The following is a 13,935-nucleotide window of genomic DNA, read 5'->3' as shown; positions in this document are numbered from 1 at the left end:
TCGAAGTCCAAACCTTATCGAATAGTGTTTGAATTCTTATTCAATCATACATTATCCCATAATGTGTGTTAAGAGAGATTAATTTGTGATACTATATCACAATTCATTTGGCTTATATCAAAGTCTTCACTTTGATAATCCCATCACGACTAAATCGTGATTCCTTGAACTTCTTTGAAATTCTTCAAAGATTTCTCTATTTACCTTATTAAGTGAACATATTAGTGTCAACTTAAATCGTTGGTAAAAGATAATGATCAACCTATTTTGGATCAATGATTTACAACCTCGATCTCCCTTTCAACCAAAAGGCACGAGACATCTTGCTTTGAATACAAGACACGCATATACCATTAACAATCTAATGGTTTCAAGAGTACTCGATAACTCTTTGCGTTTATCATTCCAAAATCTAAGGTTTGATCTTGGGTTACCAATTTGAGTCTTGCATCATCTTTATGATATATCATTCTAGTTTGGTTCAGGATATAATCACTTTGATAATGGGCTAGCCATACATCAAACCGTGGTGTATAGGGTCACAAAAGTGAAACCTCTTTTGTATCGTAACAAGTATATATTCTTATTTAGAGTTTATGTACTTAATAGTCACAATTAAGTACAACTCCAAACCCGAAAACTAGATTGAGTACACAATGACTCTATCTCTCGACATCATTGATGCTAGTCGTCATATTCTAATCATTCTATGTATCCAGTACAACGATGTAAACCACCACCGGTTTCTAAAATTGACGAAGTGGTACTAGCAAAATTTATGTCAATCATGTAAACATTTAAAGAAGAAGATCCTATTAGATGTCCCACAACTAATTTGTTGATTCTTTAATAATTTGGGGTAGTTTCCTTTCTCGTGTCTAACATTTAAGACAATGGAAACTTTATCGGTCGGGATTGATAGGTTTAGTATCGTCATTCTCAACAACTTTACCTATAACATTACCTTGTATCAATTCCATTATTATCTTTACTTCTTGAACCTCGTCCTCATCTTAACGGTTTAAGAGAATGCTCCCACTCATTTCAATGAGTCTTTGCTTTGAGAAGCAAAATTGAATTCATGAAGATTACTCTTCATTTGTTCGTTTAGTCTTAAAACTTTCATTGAAGTGGTTGCGTTATTTTGGTCAATTACGAATTACAAAATCTAATCACCAAAACAATTTATCGCTTCAAGGTACTTAATTCATTTAAGTATATGAAAAACAATCCATTGTAAGTAGATGTGTTAGTCTAGAATCAAAAACCTGTTTGATAATGAATAACATTAATCTATACTCCTTTCAAGAGATCCTTAGCAATGGTTCATTTGAGGTTTTAGAAGCAAATTCATATTCTGTCTTTAGTTACGATGTTTTAATGGAGATTTGAATCGAAATGATATCGTATATGAATTGTGGTAAAGAAATAGAACAATATGATAACGGAATAATGGAAAACTTGACATTTATCGTTTTATTAATACTTGTAAATAACAAGTAAAGCATTTACATAGTGACCTCTACCCAACTATGATAAATGATTCCAAGACCCAAATTCATATTAACTTGGGCACGGTATGGCCGATGAAACCCTTATCAATATAACTCGGTGGATTAACGTTTTAATCGATTCTACTTTTAGAACTCTTGGTCGATAAAATTACTCTAATTTTTATCTATAGCCCGGAACACATGCAACTACGGTCGCGAATACTTCCGTTGAGCTCAATTCAAATTTCGAATAAATGTGTCCATGATCCAAATCCACATCAACTTGGGCACGGTATGGCCGATGAAACCCTCATTAACATGAACTCGGTGGATTAACATTCATCACCCACTTCCCCTACGTAACAAGGTTTGTAGCCCGGTAGGGCCGAGTGCACTCCCTCGCGAAATAGGTTTTCATGGTTTCTACTATTTGGTAAGGCTATGTCTCAATTGTTTGTTTTAGCGAGAGGTCATGTCAATTTATTATCTATCACGTTTTAAGTGAACTAAAGCGGTGAACTACGATAATTTTAATTGACACGGTCGATAAACTCGATAAAATGACAATGCATGTTTAGTTATGGCGATTTAGCGATGCATGTGACATAAAATAAAATGCAAGCATAAAAATAAATAAATCCTAGTATGGCCTTTCCTAAAATATTAAAACTATTTAACTATTACATATTCGGAAACCAACTCCATTGGTCCCTTGAACTTCGGTTGTGGCACGCATCTCGAGGTAACACCGTCTTTATTATCGCCATTCTAGAAGAAATCCGTCTTTGGGAACTCCGGAATGAATAAAATTACATAATAAATTACATAATTTCCTATTATACATTTGTAACTAAAATAAAATAAATCTATTAAATTACAAAACGGTGATACGAGATCACAATAAAATTACAACCGAATCGATATTCCCATACATTTCGGGAAATACCAATTAAATCTAAGGCCATACTAAGTATAATTACATAATTCAAAATTACATAAATTAAAATTATGACAATAATAAAGAAAATGCAACATTATAGTATGTATGAACATGCTCAATTTTATGCTAAATCGTCTTTAATTAGCCAATATCGTATATTACTCGGTTTTTACGGATTTGCGTGATTTCAACATTTTACAATCACAAAAATACATAAACTCATATTTATGCATAAGTTAATTACCCTAACCTCTTAGGACTCAAAATTTAGTCTTCACTAATAATTTGACCATAATTAACCCATATTTATAAAATTGTTCATAAATGGACCAAAAATTACAAAAATAAGCTATAAACTTCAAATAAATCACAAAATTTCAAATAAATTCAAAATTTGAAATTTAAACTCATGAACATTCTGGAAAAATACCATGACACTCATAATGTTAAAATCTTAGGTTAAAAATTTCAAATTTTTCCTAAAAACAATGTTGCGGTTTATCGATTTTTAATAAAATAATCATAAAAACATGGAAAAATTATTTTCATTAACTTTTCAATTTTAGATCTGAAAAAGATAATAAAATGCAACATTAGACGTTTTTCCTAAGTCATAGATTATGTTTTATTAATTTTTCACTAATAATGTCACTATTTATGCTATTTTTCTTCAAAAATCCATAAATCATGCAAAATGACTTCTTTATAGCCAATTATTTTACACACATCTTTTAAAATTGCATGTGACAACATATTAAATTTCTATGACCAGATTCGAAATTTAACTCATATTAACCTATTTTTCACCTAAATCCGAATTTAATAATGAAAAATCCATTTTTCGAGCATAACAAGTCCAAAATTTATGAAAATTTACAGGTTATCTCAAAATAATATATGTGACAACATATCTAAAAATCAACTGAAAACTCGAAGTATAGATAATTTTAGACCGAAAATGACATTTTTACTCATAAAATCATATTTAAATGCCATTATTGTATAATATGAACAATAAAAATCCGTAAAAATAACCAAAATATCCTAAAACATTTTAGGACCAGAAATATTAACATGCATGAATTAATTTCGTGATATATCATAATAACACAAATTTTACAAGTTTTATATGTTATTCTTATAACTCGGAAAAACTTTTAACCGATTTGCATGCAAACAACCTTGGCTCTTGATACCGATTGAAGGAAATGTAGATCTATATACTAACATACTCATATATGTTTTAATTTAATTTGTCATAAAATTAAATGGTGGAACTTATGCATGCAAACATTAAAACAATATAAAGAAGAAACCATCATCTTACATTGTGATTTTCGGATTTATGGGCACAAGTGAGTTCACCTACTCACTTGTTCTTGAGCTCTCCAAATGGAAGAACAAAGATTCAAGTATAGAATCCCTCCCAAAAGCATATACCCAAGGAAAACTCATAATAACCAACATTATTTAGATCTAGTAATAATATTAGTTTTACTATAAAATTGACACAAAAATAAATTGTATTTTACTCTTGAAAATTTCGGTCAAGAGGTAGTGTTTTGTGTGTTTTATTTCTCTAGAAATCTCATAAGATGTAGAGAGCATCTCAATTTTCTTACACTAGAAAAATAGATAGGAGGAATGAATAATAATCATGTATGAGAAAAGCTTTTCTCTCTTTTCTTTGGAGTGGCCGAAAAATGCTTGGGTAGGATGCCCAACACTTTTCATTTGTGCTCTTCACAAGAGACTAGGCATGCAAGCCTACTACCTAGTGTTATGATTGTGTTTTCATTTAAAAATAAACAACACAATATAAACTATGTACACACCCCTTATTTTCGGTTTTGGGCATAAAATGGAGAATCCATTTTATTTTTGTCATTTGTCAAATTTGTCACATGTAACATGTTACATGACATGTCACAATGTAATGTATTTTTAACATATTAAAAATCAACATACTCATAAAATATGTCATTCACAAAATCGACTAGTAATTCGTAATTACTTGTACCAAAAATGTTTCCAAATTATAAACTACAACATTCTGTATTTATAATAATTTATTCATTCCGTTTCAATTGTTTCTGTAAACAATAATTTCATCTAAGTAATAAAATAATTCGATTACTTAGACCGTGTCTTATTTAATCATATTTACAATAAGATACGTAAATTATACTCACAAAATCATCCGTCAATTTTAAGCAATTTAATTAACTCGTATCGGTATACGATCAATTAAATAATCAATTAAGAGTATTTCCCTATAGGTATGACCTAAGGGGATCAATCGATCACCACCGTCGCACGACGATAATGTCAAACTCTAGTCGACCAATCATTACCGATATGTGTGGACCAGTTGACTGTAAAATATTACATCCCACATGTATTCTTAAAATGAGATTTAATAATGATATTTAAATCATGTGATCGCATTATTGTTGAGGACATATTTCCCAACACAAAATTGGTCTCTTTCTTTAAAAGTTGAGTCATCGGTCTAGCAAGCTTGGGAAAATCTTTCACAAAGCGACGGTAATAACCTGCCAAACCCAAGAAACTACGGATCTCACCAACATCGGTTGGGCTCTTTCACTCAATCACGGCTTCAATCTTCGAAGGATCCACCATGACAACATCCTTAGATATCACATGGCCTAGAAAAGACACCTTAGACAACCAAAATTCACACTTGGAGAATTTGGCAAACCACTTTTGACGACAGAGGATCCCCAAAATGATACGAAGGTGATCGGCATGCTCTTCTTCGGACTTGGAATAGATGAGGAATCGTCAATGAAGGCCACATCACACTTGTCTAAGAACTCACTAAAAGTCCGGTTCATTTGGTCCATGAAGATAGAAGGGGCATTGGTTAAACCAAAGGGCATCACTTTAAACTCGAAATGTCCATATCTCGTGCTAAAGGCGGTCTTAGGGATATCGGACTCACGAACGGGAATTTGATGGTAACCGGATCTCAAATCAATCTTGGAGAAAGTAGAAGCACCTTTGAGTTGATCAAACAAATCTTCAATTCTTGGTAGAGGATACTTGTTCTTGATGGTAACACGGTTAAGCTCGCGGTAGTCAATGCAAAGTCTCATGGATCCATCTTTCTTCTTCACAAAGAGAACGGGAGCACCCCAAGGTGAGGCACTAGGTCTAATGAATCCTTTCTCAATCATCTCATCAAGTTGCTTCCTCAACTCCTTCAACTCGGTTGGCGCCATACGGTACGGGGCTTTAGCAATCGGACCGGTTCCGGGTACAAGGTCGATAGAGAACTCAACATCACGCTCGGGAAGAATTCCGGGTAATTCTTCGGGAAAGACATCGGCGAACTCACAAACCACTGGTACTTCTTCGATCTTTGGTAAGGAAGGGGAGGTAGAAGTCACCACACAAAGAAATATTTGGTAACCTTTCCTCCTCATACTCATCAACTTCAAAGCGGAGATCAATTTCACACCTTCTTGGGAACGGACTCCTCTATAGGACACACGAGTGCCTAGCGGACTCTTGAGGTGAATATTTTGGTCTCTACACTAGAATCTTGCTCATACTTTGACAACCAATCCATACCCAAAATTACATCGAATTCCTCAAGGGGAAAACGAAGTAGGTTAGCGGGGAATAAGGTTCCCGAAATAGAGATAGGAATGTCGGAGAAAGAAAGGGAACAAGAGAACATTTCTCCAGAAGGTAAAGATATAGAAGTTTCCTCACTAGGAATAGGTTCAAGGGCTAATTTTTCCGAAAACGTGGAAGATATAAAGGATAAAGATGCGCCGGTATCAAATAGAATAAGGCAAGGTTGATAAAAAATCGAGAACATACATGTGATGATATCGGGATGAGCGGCGGCTTCGGCTCGACTCATGACAAAGATGGTTCCTCTTGGCCTAGCATTTGGAGTAGGAGCATCCTTCTTCTCAGGGCAATCAACGGCACGATGTCCGGGCTTCTTACAATGAAAGCAAGTCAAGGGCTTGCCATAGCATCCAATTCCGGGGTGTAGAGCTTGCCTACAATGGTAGCACTTGCGTTCCTTCTAAAGCCTATTAGTTGATGTGGGAGCTTGTCCTCTTGGTTCTTGAACTCTTGGTTCTTTTCCTCCATGGTCTTGCATCCTTAGCACAAACCTCCTCTTGTTGGCATAGTTTGGAGTAGAAGACACAAATGGTCTCTTGCCATGAAAGTTAGAACGCTAAGAATGAGAAGAAGAGTGGGGCTTGGATTCTTCTTCAATGGCCCTCAAAGAGCTCTCGGCCCAAATGGAATCATCATAGACTTCCACAAAGGTAGTTGAGTTTCTTCTCACCATGCTTTCCACTTTAGGATTCAACTTGTTCTTGTAGAAGTAGACACGATCATCTTCATCTTTCACGAACTTGGAGGCATAATGAGCAAGTTCATTAAACTTGTCGGTGTAGGCTTGAATTGATAGCTTCCCTTCCTTAACGTCCATGAACTCCTTCAATCTTTGTTGTTTGAGCTCCTTAGGGTAGAAGCGAGTCTCCACAAGTGACTTGAAACGGTTCCAATCAAAGTTGGGGTCTTGAGTAGCGGTAGGACCGATCAAAGTCCACCACCTATCGGCTTCCTTCACAAGAAAGTGAGAGGCTAACCTCACCTTGTCCTCCTCTCGGGCATCAAAGAGAGAGAAGTTCTTCTCCATATCACGAAACCACTCCGAGAGAGCAACGGGATCCACTTCACCACCATAGGTCCTAGCCTTGTTCCTTGCTAGTTGACTTGCAATCCAAGCATAACTTCCTTGACGGTTGGCTTCATGTGTAGGGGGAGCGGGTTGAGCATTTTGTTGATTAGCAATCACTTGAGTGAGGGCTTGCATGATAGCATTTTCCACATTGGTTGGTCGTACCATCTTTTCGCACAAGAGCAAACAAGTTAGAGCCTATCACCAAACATACACAAAAAGCCTACCAACTTAGGTCCTTAATTCTACCCATCTCTCATTCATTATTCAAGTTCAAGTAAGAATTTTAAGTTGGGGTACACGTGTGTGCGTCGGGAGCAATATATTATCTGATACCAACTGTGACACCCCTCGTTGAGGTAACTAAATATAACTAGTAACTCGTGGCGGAAACACGAGATTTTGAAAAATTTTAAGGCTTCTCATGAAGTCCAACGCGAGGCATCACCAACACGATAAATAAGTTTAGATAGTTAAGTTTAAGTTTACAACACAAGTCTATTTATTGGGGAAAAGATATCCCACGAATTAACATAAGTTCAAAAGTAGGTGAGTCTATCAAGTGATAACTAAATAAGGCCCAAGGTAAGAACTCGCTAGCTCACACGGTCTTCCCCACTTAAGCTTCATCACCAACCTGTCATTCATAATAAATATAAAAGCCACAGTCAGTGGGGAGTAACTCAGGGTTCTCCCAGCCACAATATGTCAATATACAAGTAATTAGGAATTTAATTAAACAAACAAGCATAAGAATAGATACTTACGGTAATAAGAAAATCATGATTAGTAAGCATAGGGGAATAGGAATAGGAGTACACAAATGAGAGAAGAATTATTAGGTCAACTGTCACATATTAACTCGACTCAAATGTAAGACAAATACAAAGAATGGACGGACAAGACGAACAACCTAGACTCCAACCCCCTGGTAGGACGACGATCATAATACAGTCCTAGACTAAACCTGGATCCAGACTCTCGGGATGGACGTCACCCGATTCGACATGCGGTGACCTATGCGCATCCAAGACTCGATACATGGCACACAGACCGTAACCATAGATCGAGTAACCCCAAATCGGAAACATGGCACACAGTCCGTAACCAAAGGTCCGAAGAGGCGGAAGGATAAACCAATCTGGAAACATGGCACACATATCCGTAACCAAAGGTCCGAAAGGGAAAATAAGGAATGTCAAGTCGTCACACAATGTAAATCGTCACACTTGGGTCCAAAGGGAATGTCCATAATTTTGCATGATCATAACATGAATAAGTCTTAAAGTAACTAATTATCAATAAGGAAGAAGATACATGCATAACTCAATCATTATTAGAAGTCACAAGTAAAAAGAGACACACAGGGGACTCCCAACCGGGAGGGGTATCGGCGGCCGGGCCACCGGCTGGGGCAACACACCAATATTAAAAATCAATGGAAACTTACAGTGCTCTCCCAGCCGGTTGGTGGACCGGCTGCCGGCCCATCGGCTGGGAGTACGTGCCAAAATACAAAAGTCACAAAATCTTACAGGGACTTCCCAGTCTACAGGTTGGTGGACACGCCCACCGTTTGGGAATACTGAAATCCTCAAAATCCCATAAAACTTTCAGAGAACTCCCAACCGGTTGGTGGACCGGCTGCCGGCCCACCGGCCCACCGGCTGGGAATACAGACTTACGAATATGTGTCAAAAACTTACAGGAACCTCCCAGCCGGGTAGGGCACCGGCTGCCGGTCGACCGGCTGGGAGCACGCATACACGGGTTTGACGCAAATCGACATCCAAACCATTTGAAACCAACAAAAATCGCTTCCCATCAAATGTTTACGTATCCTAGCATGATTCTAACTCGGAAAAACAACATATTTGAGCATATGAATGGGTAATTTCGGATTCAAGAGGTGAAGCACTAGATTTTCATCCAAACATGTGAGAATTTGCAAACAAGCATGTTATTCAACATCCAAATTAGCACAAATCATGAAAGATACGACTTTCAACATTCATATGAGATTACTACTACATAAAACCACACAATTTTAACATAAAAGTCGAGTAACCCATCAGCGTTACCTTCTTTGCACTTCAATCTTCTAAAGACTCGTCAATGATGTAGCTATCCTCCTCCGGGTTGTTCAAATTCTCCCCTAAACACAAAAATAAAGATATTAAGTCAAGAACCCATGTTCTTGTAAGATGAAAATTCTGAAATAAGAGAGAAGATGGTGACTTTCTTACTTAGAAAGAAAGGAAATGAGAAAAGGAAGAGAATGGCGCGAAAAGTAACGAAATTGGTGAAGAATTGAGTGAGATATGGTGATTTTAGGGTTAATAAGAGAAGGTTCAACAATGGTGATGTGTTTGTTGGGGAAATTTCAGAAATTAGAGGTGAGGGAGATGAAGTTGTGAGGGTTTAGTTGGGGTTTTGTGTAGAGAAAAGAGAAGGAAAAGACCCATGAGTCAAGATAAGCCCAGTAACTCAAAATGAGTCGGTTTCCACTAGAATTTTCGTCTCAAGCCTACTATAACTCAAGACGGAGAATAATATTATTAACATCTACACTATTATTACCGTTATACGACTATGACGATATTTTATGAAAATATGCTTTAAATAATAATTATTTAATAAAAATTACTTAAAATTTTATTTAAATATAAGGAAAGTGCGGGGTGTTACAAAGGGGGCATGTTCAAGGTGTTGTTGATGTTACTCAACACCTTGAAGAAGTAGTTGAAAGCTTGCTCATTATCATGATAAAGGTCCTCAATAGATTTTTGCACTTGTTGTTCTCCATAATGGTCTTGGTTCATAGCATTAGCAATATAGGTATTGAATATCCCTTCAAACTCATCATCCCAAAGACCGCAAACTTCGTCTACTTGATCACTAAAAATTTCTTGAGTTGATGGAGACAACTCTTCTTCTTTCTTGTCTTAGCCAATGAGGTATTCCTCTTCACTTGTCATAGGTGAGCTTTTCAAGCTCTCATTGTTGCTTTTTCCTTGTTCTTTTGATGAAGCGTCATCCACTTTCTTTTTCCATTGAAATTCCAACTTCTTCCTATCATCCTTCCGGCTATAGTGATCAACCATGAAACATGGCTCATGCAATCGGGGAGCTCTCATGGTCTTGTCAATATTGAAAGTGATGATTTCATCTCCCACTTCAAGGGTGAGCTCTCCATGCTTCACATCGATCACCGCTCCCGCAGTGTGCAAGAAAGGTCTTCCTAAGATAATAGGAATGTTGGAGTCTTCTTCCATGTCAACAATAACGAAATCCACCGGGATGAAGAATTTTCCAATTCTCACGGGAACATCTTCCCATACCCCTAAAGGTGTCTTTGTTGATCTATCCGCCATTTGAAGCGTGATGTTGGTACATTTGAGTTCTCCCATTCCTAGCCTCTTTCTAACCGAATATGGCATGACACTAACACTTGCCCCGAGGTCACATAAAGCTTTGTTGATTGTAGTGTCACCAATAGTGCATGGAATGGAGAAACTTCCCGGATCCTTGAGTTTTGGAGGTGAACTCCCTTGAAGGATTCCACTACTCACCTTATTGAAGGCAATAGTCTCAAGCTTCCGGATTGATTTATTCTTCGTAAGGATGTCCTTCATGTACTTTGCATAGGCCGGAACGTGATTTACAATTCCGTGAAAGGAATCGAGACTTCTAAATTCTTCACAATTTCCATGAATTTTCCAAGTTGGTCATCAAACTTAGGCTTAGCTTGACGACTCGGGAATGGAAGTCTAATCACAATGGGCTCCTTCCCTTTGCCTTTTCTTCACTTTTCTTTGAAACTTCTTGATTTGTGGGTTCTTCTTCCCTAGAGTTTTGCACAACTCTTTCCTTGCCACTAGCTTCCACAACTTCATCCTCAACTTGCTTCTTTGGCCCTTTATATCTTGTACCACTCCTCAAGTGAATGACACTAACCGTTTCATGTCTTGGGGGATTACTTTGAGGTGGTAACTGCCCCTTTTATCTTTGAGAGCGTGAAGACGCTAGTTGGGTCATTTGAGTTTCCAACATTTTTGTGTGGGCTAGGATGTTGTTGATGGTGATGTCTTTTGCTTGGCTATCTTTTTGCATTTGAGTGAAAAATTCTTGTTGATTCTTTTGCATTTGGAGAACCGATTTTTGAACATCAAAACCTTGGTCATTTTGTTGATTGTATGGAGTTTGATTTTGATAACCTTGGTTTTGGTTGAAAAAGGGTCTTTGGTTTTGGTTTCTCATGGGAGGTGGGGTGTATGTTGGTGGAATTTGGTGTTTTCATTGTAATAGTTGGAATAAGGGGTTCTACTTTTGTATGCTTGAAAAGCATTCACTTGCTCATTTGTTCCCCTATATTCACTTTGGTCATGTCCCAAAGTTGCACAATTCTCACATATCCCACTTGAGATTGATGAAGATGCCACCATGGCATTAACATGATGCTTTGGTGATTTTGAGGCTTCTTCAAGCTTAGCCATAGCCTTCTTAAACTTCAAGTTGATGGTATCAATATGAGCACTAAGTTGAGCACCCAATTGAGTAATAGAGTCCACTTCATGCTTTCCTCCTTTAGTAGTCTTGCGAGGTCTACTATATTGTGAATTATGGACCGCCATTTCCTCAATGTTATTCCAAGTTTGATTATCGTCAACTTCGGTGAACATACCCTTTGATCCCATCTTGAGAATGTTTCTTGAGTCTTTATAAAGACCATTCCAAAATTGTTGTACCAAGAACCACTCGCTAAGTCCATGATGAGGACATGAGCGACAAGTTCCTTTGAATCGCTCCCAAGCTTCATACAAAGATGCTTCGTCCCTTTGCTTAAAACCCGTGATTTGAGCTCTTAGCATGTTAGTCATTTCCGGAGGGTAGAATTTTTTGTAGAAAGCTAGAGCCAACTTATTCCAAGAGTCAATTCCAAGAGCGGCCTGATCAAGTCTCTTCAACCATTGTTTCGCGGTACCAATTAGAGAAAAAGGAAATAAGACCCATCGAATTTGGTCTTGAATCACTCCGGTTTGTGAAATCACATCACAATAGTCACAAAAAGTCTCCATGTGGGAATGAGGGGCTTCACTAGGCATCCCCCCAAATTGGCTTCTTTCAACTAATTGGATAAATGCGGATTTTGCAATGAAATTTCCGGTTAAGTGTTGTGGTGTGGGAGTACCATTGGGTAGGTTCTCCTCGGTTGGTACGGAATGTGATGAAAACTTAGGCATTGTGGGTTGATTGTGTGGTTGATTTTGTGTTGAGTTCTACCCACCTTCTCTTGCAAAAGGGTTGATGAACTCAATAGTATTTGGTTGAATATCTACAACCTCACCAATACCTCTCAAATTATTTCTAGCAAGTCTTCTATTAGTTGTCAAAGTCCTTTCAATTTCGTGATCAATGGGTAACAAGTTACCTTGTGATCTTCTAGACATGCAAAATATCAAACAACTCGAAAACAATTAGAACAAACCTTGAGGAGTATTACTTCCCCAAGGCAAAGAAAGAAACAATTAATAACAATAAAAGAAAATCAAATCAAGTTAACACCGTCCCCGGCAACGGCGCCATTTTTGGTCGGTCCGGTTTGAGCTTAGATTTCGGTTACTTGTCGTTAGGAGCACCTAGACCAAAACAATATTTATAACTTCACAAACAACTCTACTACTAGTAAAGAGGCAAGTAAAGGTCGGATCCCAAGGGACGGGTATTGATGTAGGATTTTTGATTGCAAGTAGTGGTGTCTAGGGGTGTCACAATTTGGGTTGAGATAAGAAGATCACTAAACTAAATAACAATAAAAGTAAACAAGCAAGATGACTAAAATGAGATGTATACAATTGATTAAAAGCACTAGGGTGTCATGGGTTCATAGGGGATTCATGGGAATTGATCATACAAACATATTCTCAAATTATAAGCAAGCAATTATTCTTGTGATATGATCTAGCTAGTTTATATCTTACAATCCTAGGAAGGTTTGGGTCCCGGAGCCAAATCGATTAGATTGTACAACACCTACAAGTCGACTTAATCCTCCCTACTCAACTATATGCATGGTCTAATGAGACTCGAGTTGGTTTATGTCTTACAAGTCTCATTGAAAAGGTAAGTGATGGGTAAAAAAATGCAAGGATTCATAAGCTCGCATTTCATCAAACATAACATGTGCATAAGTTGAGCTCACAACAAGCAAGCAAATAAATTATGTGAACATATTAAATTAAGCATGAATCATCCCCCATGTTGGTTTCCCCTAATTCCCCATTAACCCTAGTTAAGGAAACTATGATGTGACCATAATTAGCGCATATTTAGCCCCCGAATTAGCCTTGTTCCCATGCTTTTTAGTGCATATTTGGGTCATTTATTGTCTTTAGTTCTTTGTTTTGCATATTCTTTGAGATTTTGATCCCTTGGTAGGAAAGGAGTGCAAATCTTGCATTTTCATGGCAAAACGAGACTAAATTGATTGAATTCAATGACCAAGCATCAAGGAGAGACAAGATTAGAAGGCCTTTGTACATATGATAGTAGATGAGCTGCGAATAAGCAGATGAAAACTATATCAATGGCGAATTCAGGCTTCAATGTAGACAAATTGAACCTCTAAAATCAGATTGAACTTAATGGCTTAGTAAATATGGATTATTTAGGATTTAAGTCGGATTTATAACGAATTAAAACATGTGAATGAATGACGTTATAATACATGTGGAATTATTATGATACTACAATGAAGAATTGCCCGG

At 37.2% G+C, this 13,935-nt stretch overlaps 1 non-coding gene across 1 annotated transcript; it reads left to right on the top strand.

The window, feature by feature from the left end:
* Positions 1-11,932: 11,932 nt before the first annotated feature.
* On the top strand, positions 11,933-12,039 carry LOC141654433 (small nucleolar RNA R71). Its single transcript, XR_012547994.1, has one exon. It is a non-coding gene; the product is annotated as a small nucleolar RNA R71 (small nucleolar RNA).
* The last annotated feature ends 1,896 nt before the right edge of the window (positions 12,040-13,935 follow it).

The sequence above is a fragment of the Silene latifolia genome, chromosome 4, assembly GCF_048544455.1.
Source record: "Silene latifolia isolate original U9 population chromosome 4, ASM4854445v1, whole genome shotgun sequence".
NCBI classification, from domain to species: domain Eukaryota; kingdom Viridiplantae; phylum Streptophyta; class Magnoliopsida; order Caryophyllales; family Caryophyllaceae; genus Silene; species Silene latifolia.
The sequence above is the reverse complement of the archived record's forward strand: the minus strand, read 5'-3'. Positions and strand labels throughout refer to the sequence as shown.